Raw genomic sequence first — 15,065 nt, 5'->3', positions numbered from 1 at the left:
TGTCTGGAACTACAGTTATAAAATATACAATTCCGACTTACATACAAATTCAGCTATGGAACAAACCTAAAGAACCTATCTTGTACCTAACCCAGGTACTGACTGTACCTAAAAGTTGAAATCACATTACTTTCCCTAGAACTGATATAAATAATCAACAAAAGTATCATAAACATGTTAGGTATTGAAAACAGTTATTCGACATTTTCCATTTTTTTGTACAGTCTGCAAAAAAATTACACTTTTCACATCTCTGTATGCATACGTGTGAAAACGTCAGGGAATTTTTTCTTTCCAAAACGTTGATTTCGAGAAAAACCTATATAGATGTGTTATCCTGTGATCGTACCAACCCATATAATAAGGAAGAGGTGTCAATCAGAGTGTACAATGAAAGCCTTAAACACAGCACCCACAAGAAACTGCTGCATAAGCTTTTTCGTCAATTTTACAAATCATGGATATTTTTTTACAGCTTCCTGACTGACACACTATGGAACACTATGGAACACTATGGAACACTATGGTACTGACACACTATGGAACATTTCATATCGCCTCTAGGAAATATAATTTGTTAAAAAGAAAACAAGCCCTCATAAAGCTCCATACAAAAAAAAAAGATATGCATTTTTAAAGGAGGGGAGTAAAAAATGGAGAACCAAACCCCAAAAAGGGCATTGGCGGGAAGTGGTTACTCAATCCCTCTTTTATATTAAAACTCACATGCTTACCTTAAATTAAAAATTCCACCCAAATGTGCATGCAAATGAGATGCAAATTAACTTTTCGTCTGAATTGAGGGACTTTTAGGGGCTGGAGGGAGCACATCACATTATATTATAACCCTTGTAACCCTTCATAAATAAACTGCATTATATAACATATCCAGCTTAAAGAGAACCTCTCACCAGGGACCTCATTTTCACTAAAGACAGGTTGCAGAAGCCCGTCACACCTGCAGTGCAAAAATGCCTCTCTGCTCTTTATAAGCATTTGCATTACAATATAATTGTGTGTTATAACTTACCTTGCACCCTGACAAAATCCTGGTGTAGTCACAAGGGCTGGGCTTTGGTTTGGATGCATTTCAAAAAACAACATATGACTTGTCTGTGTTACTAACTCCTCAGATCTTAGCCCCCACCTTTGTGCTCCTGTACAGCTCCTTCCTCCTGCTTCTTCACAGAGCTCACAGCCTGGTGAGCTGACATCAGTGGGGGGAGGGAGGACACAGTGTGGCACAATGACAAATGTGGAGGTGGTGGCAAAAGCAGAAGGTCAGAGAGAGGCACATTGACAAATTCTGGAGGTGGCAGCAACATGATAGGCCACAGAGTGGCACAATGACAAAGTGTGGAGGTGGCGGTAGAAGCAGGAGGTCAGAAAGTGGCACATTCACAGTGTGTGTGTAGGTAGGCGGCAGAAGTAGCAGCAGCATGAGGCCAAAGTGTGGCACAATGACAAATTCTGGTGGTGGCAGCAACATGGTAGGCCACAGCGTGGCACAATGACAGACATCACATAAGCCTTCTGGTCGCTGATTGGCTTACATGTCCACACATGTGATCGAGGGTGTTCCTTTCTTCTTCCCAGAGTTCTCTGCCCTATGTAACACATTGTGCTTGCAGCCATTTTGCTTATGAAGGGGAAAAAAATTTGTTCCCAAGAATCACTGTGAATTCTTGTTCTCCACTTCGTTAGAATTGATTCGCCCATTTCTAGTGAAGATCCTTTTTAGGTTCACATCAGCTGAGATGGCACTGATTGATTGCCATGATCTGGTATGCCATATGGCATTGGTGGCGAACCTATGGCACGGGTGCCAGAGGTGGCACTTGGAGCCATTTCTGTGGGCACTCAGGCCTTTGGTCCTGTTTGGTGAGCTTTGTCTTGGGGTCAAATTCACCAAATCTTCCTGCAGAGCCAGGCAATTTAAGAGATGTTGCTCTCAGTGCTATTTTAAAACGACACTTCATTGCCTGTTTGGAACTGCGGTAAAAGTGAGAAAGTATTGATAGAACTGCAGTATCTTTGTAGGTCATCCAACTGGACCCTACATTCTTACTGTACAGAGAGACCCTGGTGAGAAGCTACAATGAGAGTCTGAATTTGCCCTCCTTCTTTTAACTGTATGAGTGGCCTCAACGGCAGGTAGCAATAAGTTACTGCTTAAAATGTAATGTTGGCACTTCATGGTAAATAAGTGGATTTTGGTTATAGTTTGGGCATTCGGTTTCTAAAAGGTTCACCATCACTGCCATATGGACTTAAACTTGAGCCCTTGGAGGGTTTAATCAAGGCTCCCAAAGAAAGAATATTGTTTCAGTGCACATGAAATAAACTCTAACCAAATCTGTAAATGCTGGGCTAAGAATGCAGATGTGAACAGCGGCTTAATCATAGGAAATGGTTTTAAGGTAATTTCTTGATACACCTCCTTTATGCTTCCTTTGGAAAAAGAGATATTTGATAGAAGATTAGATTTGCAGAAGCTTTGTTGAATTTAAAAAATAGAATGTTTTGGAATAAAATCTATTCAGTCTGAACCAATGATGTCCCAATTGTCCTGGAAATTGTGATTAGTGGATTAGGGGCTTATGTACCAGTTTTTCCATGGAAAGCTCCTTTTTTGTTTTGGTAATTTTCTATGAATTTATTCATTTACCTTGTATGGCCGCCCCTCCCTAACCTCTGTTATGAATGACAACAGTAACTAGCCTTCATTTTAAAAGATCAGAAAATATTCAGATTTAATTCAGTGCCTGAAAAATGCCCACTTGCCATCAAATCTAGATGTTATTTAGTCCCTGATACTTGATGCTTTGTTCCAGCTTGATGATGTTTATGCTGACATCATAGCTCCACAGAACACAAATGCTTACAGTGCCGGGTCAGTATGACTATAACATTAATATTGTGAATGGAGTAAATTTCATTTTTCAAAATGATGTGTAATTTTTATATGAATCCATGTAGGATGCATTGCATATGCTATGCAGTACCCAATAACATTATATAGGTTGGCTATACAGAGGGGGGCTATGTAAAAACTTTCCCCACATACTGGATACAGGATATAGAAGTGATTTACTTTAATTCCATCTGTGGAACGCATGGTTAATAACTTGACTATGATATAATTCACATATAAAGCTTCACTTTAATGTGAATTAAAATATCTTTACACCTTATTCCTGAGAAATATCTAATGAACCACTGCTTGTTTGGTGACATTATATAGTGGGGGATGGGTGGGTATCACAGTAATCTATCAGCAAGGATTAATGTGCAGTAAGCATCCATTGTCTCCTGTGATCAGGAAGCTCTGCTCGAGTCTTTCCCAGTAACATGTCATCTGCAGCACTGGTCCCCCTGCCCTGCACTCCATGCTGCATCCTTGTACTCATCCTGCATTGAACACACAGGTAGCAGCTATTGGGTGGAATATGCAGATCGCACTGTGACGTGCAGGAGCTCAGATCCTGACAGCAGAAATAGGGCAGGCAACAGCAAGCAGCTCTTAGAGCTCTTCTGCTTTGGATTGTGACTCTCCTAAGATCCTTTCTTCTTGGCACAATCTGCTCCCCATCAGCTGGGAGATACATAAGTACATTTCCCACATCCAGCAGATTTTCCTTCTCTTCCTGGGAGATTTCATTCCAACAAAGTAAATAGTTCTCCTTGCAGTGGTTTTACTCCTGATATTCTCACTGGTTCTCTGTGGCACAGCACAGGTAAGTTCCATCTCAATATCTCCAAATGAAGTGCTACCTTCTCAGCTATTGCTATAGAAAGGTACAGCATGCATGTACAGTATGGGAGAAGGGGGGAATGTGAAAGTCAGCAATTGCAGAGGGTTAGCTTGAACTGGGGAACTAGGGATGCTGTGAAATGCAGGGTAAGGGATATGATCATGAGGATGTGTGCTCTCTGGCTGCCTAGAACAGAGGAGAAATGAATGAGATCTCCAGCTGTCTCTCTCCCTGGACCAGAATCCGCAGCGTCCAGCTGAATCCCTATGTGGATGCTCAGAGCACCGACTTTCTAGTTCAATGCAGGGAGCATGCAATGCTATTGATCCTGGCAGTTTGTATTTTGCAATATGAGATAATAGTCACCTTTCTTCTAAGTTAGGACAGAAAGCCTTTTCTAATTCATTTCAAGTATTGTAGTTCTGGAGATGCTGCAGATCTCTGGATAAGTGCAATGTGGGTTTTCTCACTGGGTTTGCAAATATTGCATTTATTAGGAAGTAAAGGGCTGGAGGACATTCTTCACACATTGGCACGATGGAAATAACATTATCACATGGTTTGTGATGGATACCCTAAGGAATTAAAAGATCTCATTATAGAAGTATGTCATGTGTATGGTATAGGGCTGAGAATATATTGTGTAAAGGGAATATGGTGTAGACTATTTCTTGTATATATAGTATATAGTATGTAATATGCATAGGTAATATTGCTGTCATGTGTATAGTATATAGTATAGTATATAGTAAGTATAAGTGAGTATAAGGTATATCATTTATGTAATGTAATAGTATGAAATGTGAATAGTATAGAGTATATCACACACATATATATATATATATATATATATATATATATATATGAGAAATATACTTTATACTCTTTAATAATATATATAATATACTCTAACTTTAATTTTATATATATATAATATTACAGTTAGAGTGCAAAGTATATTTGTCATTTACTGTATATGGTGCAGTTTGTCACATTTATGCAATAAATGGCGTAGAATATTTAGTTGTAGGTTCAGTTCCTATGTATAAAGTACTATAAGTACTATAGATGGTATGTCAGTGTACATGTTATGTCATCGGTATAAAATAAATAGTATGTCATGTGCTTAGAATATAATCTGTGGTGCTGTATGATGTGTGTGTGTGTGTGAGTATACACATTGCAAGTCTCAGTAAATAGTTGTCTGATTCTGATCTATGATTGAATTCAAAAAGGGACTTGGACATTTCAGGATCAATAATCAGTATTAATTCCACTTTTAGCCACATTGCTAATCTACTTTCAATGTCCACTATAAAGTTATGCAACTTGATACATTTTACAATATTTTTAAATAGTTCAAAGAAGCTATTAATACAACTTCCGTAAAGGATTGCAAAATGTTCCCCAATATTAGGAAAGGTAAATATCCTTTGTTAAATAAATCAGTAATAAATTCAGTAATAGATCCTGCATTAATTGCTTAATCCCTAAAGTTTAAGATCATTTACTCAAAAGCCTTATTCTGCAGTTTAATAAAAGAGACAATGATGGCTGATCAGTTGCATTGATCAGCATTGATCTATCACTGTCTCTTTGATGGCATATACTAACAATGAAGCAGTCCAATAAATAAAGAATTTAACATCCCTCATCAATAACATAGGGAAAAGAGTGGGAATATCATGGAAGTGTGGATTACAGAGCTCAGATGATGTACCTCAGACAGGGAAATTATTACCTGGCGTTAGAAATGGAAATATCTGCTTGTTTTATCGTACCTGCACTTACCTGTTTCATGATGGTGACATCTGCTCGGAATTTGTTGCATCTATATAATTACCCTTTACAAGGATTCTGTAGTCTACTGGCCTATATACACCTTCTTATATGCTATAGTTTTCATTTTACATGGAAAACTGTTAAATACAGTGCTTGGATTCCCTATTTCTAATCACTTACATGTGTAAAAGTAGTTTATTTATGCAGTAACTTAGAACATGTCATTACATCATACAGTAAACAAGGACCCTGGATCCACACACCTCTAATGTTGGAACTGTCTAAGGTGCTGATGGCATCCTTAATCAGCGTGCATTCTAAAAGTGACCTCTAGGTGTCGCCTCAAGTGTGATTCTAGTTTTTTTTTTCACTCCTGTGCTCCTTATGATGCCACAAATAAAACTTTAAAAAAGTTCATCAAAGGCAGATAAAGGACTGAAATAGTTTTCGCTTTTCTTCTGCTGTCACACTTCAAGGGATCAGTGCTCTGTAGTGTTAAATAAGCAGAATCACTTTACAAAGACTAGAAACAGAACAGCAGTATACAGCTGTCAGATAGAAATAAAAAATAAATGGATAACAGCTCTAATTAAAGACGAGAATGACAGGGAGGAATGCAGAGCTTCCATATGTCTTCATGAAAAGCCTCTTACTGCATATTCATGAGACACTAGCAACCTGTGATCCAATGCATTATTTGTGCGCTGCAGCTTTAAAGATATATTCCTTTGTGAACATAAGATATATATATATATATATATATATCCTTTAATAAATCATTGTGGTAGAAAGTCACTGATGGGTAAAATAATCTCAATAATCTGCCTGTGATGGCTATTGAGATTTGTAAAATAATACTTTATATATAGTGTTTGTTTTTTAAGTATGATATTTCCAATTATAGTTCATATTGACCATTGTACTAATAGCTTTGTAGCAGACAATAGTATTTAATGAGACACATCCAACGATGTACACAGCAACGGGTAAAGGTAATTATGCGGAGAAGAATGTAGAAGAAGTAAATTTCAAGGTCACAGTCAGGTATCTTATGTGTAGCTATTTATGCATCTGTCTATTGGACTTTGAATGCTTTGCCACATTGGAACCTTCATATTCCCAAAAGACTTCAAAAGAAATTTACCATTTAAAACAAGCATGATAAACCAGGACACTTACTCATAGATCCAGGCACCATGACTGTGGTCATCTTCTTATATTTGTTATGAATTAAAATCAACTATTAAAATGATGCCAATGAGCCAAATGGGCTCTGGAGGTGTTACCAGGGCCCCTCTGTCCACTAGCTCCACAGGCTGTTATACTGTCTCGCCCGACATTGTTTGAAGAGCATTGTCTAATGTCGTAAGGTTTCACTCTACACTACACTATTCTAGTACTTTATTGTTCTGTAGCATTAATATTGGGCAGTATATGGCATCATTAGGGTTCTTTCTCTGGTCATTTTACTCATTTTCTGTATTTGTAGCAGTTTCTTGGGAATTATTTTTGGTCCCAAGGGTCCCTGTACCATATTCTTCATGCAGTGACCTTTATGTCTATAGTACCATTTATATATTCGGCAGATACGTAACATAAATTCTTGCACATTTTATTCTTTATATTGCTCTGTGCTTCTCAACTGTCCATTGTATCATGTGGATATCTGCACTTCTCATTTTTTTTTTGTAGCATTCAGACTGGACAATGTTATTATTCTTTAATATTTTACAACTTTGCATTTTTTATATAGTGACCTAGCTTTAACATTAAAAATCGCAGTATATTACATAATAAAGTTGTTTTTTTTTACTTTGCATTTGTCATACAAATATCTATTACGGTATATGCTGTAATCTAAAATGATTCGTATACTTTGCAACCTTCTCCATGTGACCTGTGTGTGCATGTCAGCAATGCACTGGTTCTTTTATTTTGCATCTTTGCTTCCTTGATCTCACTGCTTGAAGTAACATTGGAAGGGATGTTAGAACTGAACAATTCCTGGACAAGTGCTATATCACAACATTTCTTATACTTGACATTTTTTATTCTTTGACCTTTGTGCGTGCAGCTTTTACAATAGGAAGGGCAGTACAGCACATCACTATGGTATTTATACTTTACATTTTCAGACAGTGACCTCTGTATTTGTAGCATTTACATTTGGCAGCATATTACATCACAAGAGTTTTTATCTTTTGCATTTTTCATACAGTGCCCTTTTTACTTTTAGCGTTTACATGTATTACTTTAATAAGATTCTTATATTATTAAGGTTCTTATTTATCATACCCCAAAGACTACAGCAATTAAATTGAGCCGTATGTTACGTAAGGTTCTGTGTTGCATAAGGTTTTTGTATTTTTCTTTTTTTTTTTAAAGTGACCTCTGTGTTTGTAGCATTTACATTGAGGAGTGTACTACAACACAACTACTCTTCTCCTTTACATTTCTATACAGTGACCTCTCAGCTTGCAGCATTACATTAGGCAGTGCATTACATCACTATAGTTCTTATCCTTTCCATGTTTCATGCAGTGACTTAACATTTATAAAGATAAAGAAAAAAAGATGATATTTCAATTCAACAGAACAGTATAAATATAAGTATTTTCATTGGGACACACAAACAGGAATATAGTTCTATAGCCTGTCATTAAATATCTTGAAAGTGAATATACATCACAAAAGGTTATAGAGATTATAGTAAAAATGCATTGAAGGTAATTAACTATTTATGTAACAATGCAAAATGCTGAGTCTCTGACCATAATTTGCCCAATTTCCAGTCCATGAAATGCCATTGGTAAATGTGTATTAATTCATACGTGTGAATCAATTGAAAATATTTTTTCATGTAGTAAATTGTTCGAATTTCGGAAGGCTTCAATCATTTGTTTATCATTGTCCTCTTCAGCAAAACAAATTTATACCAGATCGAATAAATGTCCTAACCAAGAAAGATGATGGCTTCAATACCATAGAAATAATGATTATCATTAAGGTTCATCATCAAAGGGCAGATTATTATTGATAATGGCTGCCATTAACCACTGATGCACATCACTCCATATTCATTATCGAATGGTTATCATAGGGATTTGTAATGAGCATTTCCAGAGCCCACATTTGAGGCATTGTATTTCAATAAACCGTAAAGGTGTTTGTATACTTTACATAGGTAGTGACATTTCACTATTCTCATATGAGCATGTCAGTTTAGCTGGGATCAGGAAGCAATTTTTATGCTGGGGCTGTTGTTTTGAACCTACTATACAGTAGGTTTTATTTTAATCAGTTGTAGTCACAACTCAGGGCTACACACAGCCATGAGAAGGGAGGGCACTGTTATAAGGTATGCAAGAAAGAGATGTGAAAGGCGTAAAGATTAATGAGGGTTATCAACTGTGTAAAAAATTATCATATAGAAGGATAATCCATATAAGCACGAGTTATGAATCAAATGTTTACGTCAACAATGTACACATCAATAATTGTGTTGATTCCTTTACAGAGCTTAATACCTGCAAATTTTAAAATTATGCTCTGTAAATTTTCTATTGGGTCATTAGTAAAACTATTAAAAATAAGAAGGCCCAATACTGCTGTGACTCAACACTGGTAACTGTGGCCCAGTTTGAGAATGTGCCATTAATGATGAAACTGCTATGACCCTTTTCATCAGTAAGCTAATAGTCAATATAATTATAACCAATTTCTTATATATTATTGTATGTACTGCATGGAAGTCATTCAGTGGTGTTGGAAAAAATGGGTCATAAATATCAAATTGGCACACACATACAATCATAAATATAGTATAATATTGGGCTGGGGGTACTCTAGTCTTATTCTTTCCAAAATATCTCCTAACAAATTATAGAATCTCTACTATACGTAAATGTCTTTGTGACGTGGTATATCACTTTCCACATGCAGCCCATTTAGTCCAATGTGTATATTGAACCATTCTTATGTGTGACATGAGAATACAAGTATGTACAGTTATCTACAGGAAATCTCATTCATTAAAAAACAACCACCTGCCACATCCCCCGACCCAATACTGCAAAGCACAAGGAAATAAGTTAATCAATTTGTCCGTATATAAATGGTTATCTTTCCACTATTGAACCATGTGTAGATATCCTCATGTCTGAAAAGATAGCCTCTGATATGACTTTAAATAGCTGTTAATAGCAGCATGTGTTTTACGGACTCATTGTATGCTATCTATAATGCTACAGCAATTAAGGCAACAGTAATGGAGATTGTTTCTGACATTGTTCATGGACACTTTTCTCTGTAGTAGAGTGGTGACTATTGTTAGTAAGTCAGTCATTCATAATATGTTCAACATGCTACTCCAATATTCATCAATACATTCATTTTCTCCCTATTAGATTTATATTAAGTGTCTGGAAGAATCCATCATAAAGGCATTCAGTTTGATCCTTCCTTACCTCACCTGTTACAGATGTCTACTTTTTTATTAAAGAAATTGGTATCAACTGGATTTTTATCTGCAGCTTGCATTTCCAAAAATGTCTTCAACTCCCTTAATAACCCCCGTAATAGGATTTTATGGTGGCCATTGAAGGCAGTTCTTCTAATGCACATGGTATCTTATGTGCATCAAATGAAGATTTCAGGATATGGCGTTCCGGGGTCAACTGATGGTGGGCTGTGTTATCACAGTGCAGCAGGGAAACTTATACACGGCAAATGCAAACTCTGATCCCAGGTGTTTAGGCCTCCCTCTGTAACCAATCGCCACCCTGCAGAACTGATCTCTGAGTGCTTTACTTTAGTTCCCAGCCTGCGAGGATCACCAGTAAAGTGTCTGTAATGAAGCTCTATTGATAGTCCTTGTTCCCATGACAGCAAATAATTGAATAATTAATGCAGAAAAGTTTTATTGTAAAGAATTACTGCTTGTATCTTCCTACATCTCTAAATCTGTAGCTCAAACAACCACAAGCCTGGTTTGAAAGATTGTCTTTAACCCCTTACCGTATCTGTACGTCACGCGTCTGCTCCAGGTACATGGAGAGGGCTCTCCATAGCCAGCAAGTGTTTTCTGCATATTATGTTAACCCATCGATGGTGCTCCTCGATGATGCCATGCTCTTTAATGCTGCTGGCAATCTGTTGCTATGATAGCCTCGGGTAACACAATGACCTGAGGCTGTCTCTTTCCACTATGTATTACAATGTGCGATTTGCATATTGTAATACATGAGGTGTAAAATCCCCATATACTGCTATACTGTAGTCAGACAACCTAAGCTTAAAGTACCCTAAGGGGTATGAAAAATAGTAAAAAAAAATGATTAAAAAAACCATAAATTTAAATCCCCCTCTTTCCCTAGAACTGATATATATATCAGTAAAAAAACATGTTAGGTGTCCCAAAATGTTCAATCTGTAAAATTATACTGACATCTTTTCCCGGCGTTTCAACCCGTAACAGAAAATACCACCCAAAATCACTTTTTTGCCATTTTGAAAAATATAACAAATTTAAAAAAAAGTTGCAAGAACTGATCCCACAAACAGCTCCATACAACAAAGTATGAAAAAGTTATTAGCACCAGAACATGGCAAAATTAAGAATTTTTTTTGTACAGGTTTTAATTCTTGTAAATGTATGAAGACCGTACCCACCCAAATAATGACATAGACATGTCATTTGGGGCACTCAGTGAAAGTCATACATTCCAAGCCCACAAAAAAATGGCGCAAAATTTCACTACATTTGGAATTTTTTCAGTTTCCCAGTACACGGCATGGAATATTAAATATTCCCTCACTATGAATTGCAATTTGTTCCTTACGTGGTAAAATAAAAAAGTTTATGGATTTATGAAGGTTGAGAGTGAAAAATGAAAACGTGAAAACCAAAAAGGGCCCGGTTGTTAAGAAGTTAATATGATACAAAAATATGGTCCTAGAAACAGGGTCCCTTTAAGAGGCTATTCAGGTTTTCAGGATTTACCTTTCCTCCTAACTGGACATATTTTGATACAGTACTGCATGTTTCTTAAGATCAACAATTCTAGAATGGTTTACAGATATTAAATAGTATTGTATTAGTAATAGTATAGTAACTATATTCAAAGTTCATGTGTAGGGAGGATGTGTACATGCACATATGCAAGGAAGTTGAAGGAAGTTGGTATTAACTGGAATAAAACCTAGAATTGCAGATAGAGAAAGCCAAAATGATTCCAGGTTTTGACATAAATAAATATACTGTAAATTATGAATTGGGATGGGGAAGTGAAGAGAGATTCTGAGAAGAAAGAGCACACGACAGATATTAGGATTCTCTTCAAACTCCTTGTCTAATTTAGGGGGAGATCAAAGCTTTAAAATATATAAAAAGTTCAGCACTTTGTAAGTGTCCTAGCTGGTAGTTACAGTCGGGTCCTGCCAGCGGAGGATCTTACACCACCCAGTAAGTGGCACAGGGGGGTCTGATCCACTTCAGAAAACCCTTACACGCCGCGGTCAAGGATTTACAGCTGGGTATCAGCTGCAATATCCAGCTGACATCTATTCGTTATGGTGCCGCCTCAGTCCATGAGCTGGCATATACCGTATGCCGAAATAGTACAGCGTGCATCGTTAAGTACCTTCTTGCTGAGACATATTATTAGGGCGGGCGTTGGGAAGGGGTTAAATGTAGCCATCTAGCTTGAATTGAACAGTATTTTGCTGAATAAAATCCTGTCTCTGAACAATTTTAGTAGAATAACTATATAAATAGGATAATATCATTCCTACTGTGAATTCTAGGAACAATACTATTCACAGAGGAGTTGCATATGAAAGTTATGCGCAGCTAAGGTAATACCTGATCTTCTAAGAATTTATAGTCTGAAGTCCTCTCGAATAGTTTTCCTTATACAGGCAGTCCCCGGGTTACGTACAAGATAGGGTCTGTAGGTTTGTTCTTAAGTTGAATTTGTATGTAAGTCGGAACTGTATATTTTATTATTGTAATCCCAGCCAGAACTTTTTTGGTCTCTGTGACAATTGGTTTTTAAAAATGTCGGGTTGTCATAAGAATCTACCAGAAAAAAGCCATTCCAACCAAAAAGTACAAAATATATAATTGAATCTTTATTAGAAATTCACATGGTACACTGATTAAAAACAGAAAGACAAGCTGATCACAAGAAAGGGGGAGGACAAGGACACTACATATAATCAGACAAATATTGCAGGGTGATGGGTAAGGATAGGTGCTGCCCTCCTAAGAATTGATTTTAGGGGGATGACCTATGAGTCCAGGGACAGCGGTGTCTATAAAATATATAACTTCCACAGCATAGTGCTTACACATCAACTGGACATATCTTGGACACATAGATCGAAACATTTATCATCAAAATTACATGATAGTAATATTGCACATACCCATTGTAAGAGATTCTCTGCCGTCTGACACAAATTGCCCCGACGCGCGTTTCGGCGCTAGCCTTCGTCTGGGGGTAATGTGTGGCAAAAATACCCGGGTTTTTAAAAGAAGCAGTAACCAATGGTGAAGAGGCCAAAACGCCTCCATACCTGTCAAAAGATGTCATTTCCGGTCCACGTTATTGAGCGCACTCCATCCGGGAGGGACAGCTCCCCCACCCGCATCCCGCCCAGAACACGTGACCCGCTGCGTGATGGTGACGTCACGGCAGGACACGTGATGCGGGCGCTGGATCAGGTGATCGGGGGCGTCCACCACCGAGCGTGTGCGCTGCCGATCGGAATTTTGACAGGTATGGTGATCACCATACTACTAGAAAAGGATCCAATGTATTTACACAAGGGGGGAGAAAAGGGTAGTGACGCTTTACTTTTGAACATATATGCCTATCCTTCTAATCTTAATATAAATAAATATTTCTTATTTTTACCAATAAATTCAATCGAGGGAAATGCCCAAGTTGTCTTAATTCATACGAAATCCATGACATTTCTTTTAAGAGATATAAAGTGCATGATGTTATCCAAAAGTGCATATACTGCATGATATAAAAATATGAATGTGATAAGGTGCAACAGTGACTATGACACACATGTGTATATATTAAATACACCGAATTTAATGTGAGAAAGTGCAGCCCATTGCTCTGCTACTCAGAGCAATGTGCTACACAGAGGTAAGTGTCAGAGAAGGATATATATTACATCATAATGCATATAATCCATGTTGCTGCAAAAAATTAAGAAGTAGTGACACAAATAAAGCAAAAATGGTGAAATAAAACTTATAAAACAATTTATAAAACAAAGTGTACAGAGGCTTATTTTATATGGTGTCTTAAGGTGATGTGAATGTGAGGAATATCCACCAAAATAGTGGATCTTATAAGAAGTCATGTTTACAGTAAGAGGTGAAAAGAAAAAGGGATATATGTGAGGAATATCCACCAAAATAGTGGATTTTGTAAGAAGTCATGTTTACCGTAAGAAGTAAAAAGAAAGAAGACAAAAAGAGAAAAATATCAAAGTGTATGGGATGACCAACAGGGAGAGGAACGATAAAAATATCTAGGGCATTTTTAGACCCAAAATTGGGTCAAGGAAGTTTCTTCCCCTATCTGATGATCGCTGGTCCATATGTCCTTGTTGGAAATTGAGGGTAGAAAATGGTATAATTAATTTCCTTTGGATCCAAACACTCCTATTTTCATAGTATGGTCTCACAATGAACCTGCTAGTGACGGAAAACAATAACATGAAATTAGTGACATACCATTCAACATAGACGTTTAAAAAGAGTTCTTTATATACAATTTAAAAACCCAGTGTGGACCGGGTCGGGGGTCAGAGGAAGGGTGCATAGCTCAGGGTCTCATTCAGGCCAAATGGACTTAAAGTTTTCAAGGTCCAGATCCATCTGGTTTCACATTGCGCCAGTTTTTGCGCTACCGGGCCACCTCTGATATTATTTTTGACATGATCAATGCCACAAACACGGAGGTGTTTTGGATTACACCCATGTTTCTCTCTAAAGTGTTTTGCTATCGGGAGTCCGTCCGTACAAAAATCAGGGTCCTTTGCTGCTGTGATATCACGTACATGTTCCCGAACTCTTACTTTAAGTTCTCTAGTGGTCAGACCCACATAGATTAAATCGCACGGGCATGAGGCATGGTAAATTACAGTTTTGGTATTGCAGGTGATTGTGTGCGTGATCTTAAATGTGCGAGATCCATTTGAATTTTTGAAAGAATCGGTTTGTATAATATTGGGGCATGCCACACACCGACCACATGGTTTGCACCCCCATTTGGGGCCCTTGGTGTTCAGAAAGGTGTGTCCATTCCTTTTTACATAATGGCTTTTAACTAGCAGATCTTTAAGATTTTTAGATCTACGTGCTGCTATGCCCGGATGTTCTGGGATATATTTCTGCAGGACAGGGTCGGATCTCAAAAGGGGCCAAAACCGTTCCAATACTTCTTTCATTTGTTTCCATTGTGAGTGATAATCAGTAATGAATCTTACCTTGCAGTCCTC

The 15,065-nt window shown here is 37.4% G+C and overlaps 1 protein-coding gene across 2 annotated transcripts in view; it reads left to right on the top strand.

The window, feature by feature from the left end:
- Nucleotides 1-3,458: 3,458 nt before the first annotated feature.
- The window catches only part of FSTL4 (follistatin like 4), a 590,275-nt gene continuing 578,668 nt past the window's right edge, over nt 3,459-15,065 (top strand). For both annotated transcript variants that reach the window (XM_072145816.1, XM_072145815.1), the window contains exon 1: nt 3,459-3,737. The gene's annotated coding sequence lies outside the window, so the exon portion shown is untranslated. The remainder of the gene's footprint in view (nt 3,738-15,065) is intronic.

This window comes from Engystomops pustulosus, chromosome 4 (assembly GCF_040894005.1).
Source record: "Engystomops pustulosus chromosome 4, aEngPut4.maternal, whole genome shotgun sequence".
NCBI lineage: Eukaryota > Metazoa > Chordata > Amphibia > Anura > Leptodactylidae > Engystomops > Engystomops pustulosus.
Note: the sequence above shows the minus strand (reverse complement) of the source record. Positions and strands in the feature narration are given on the sequence as shown.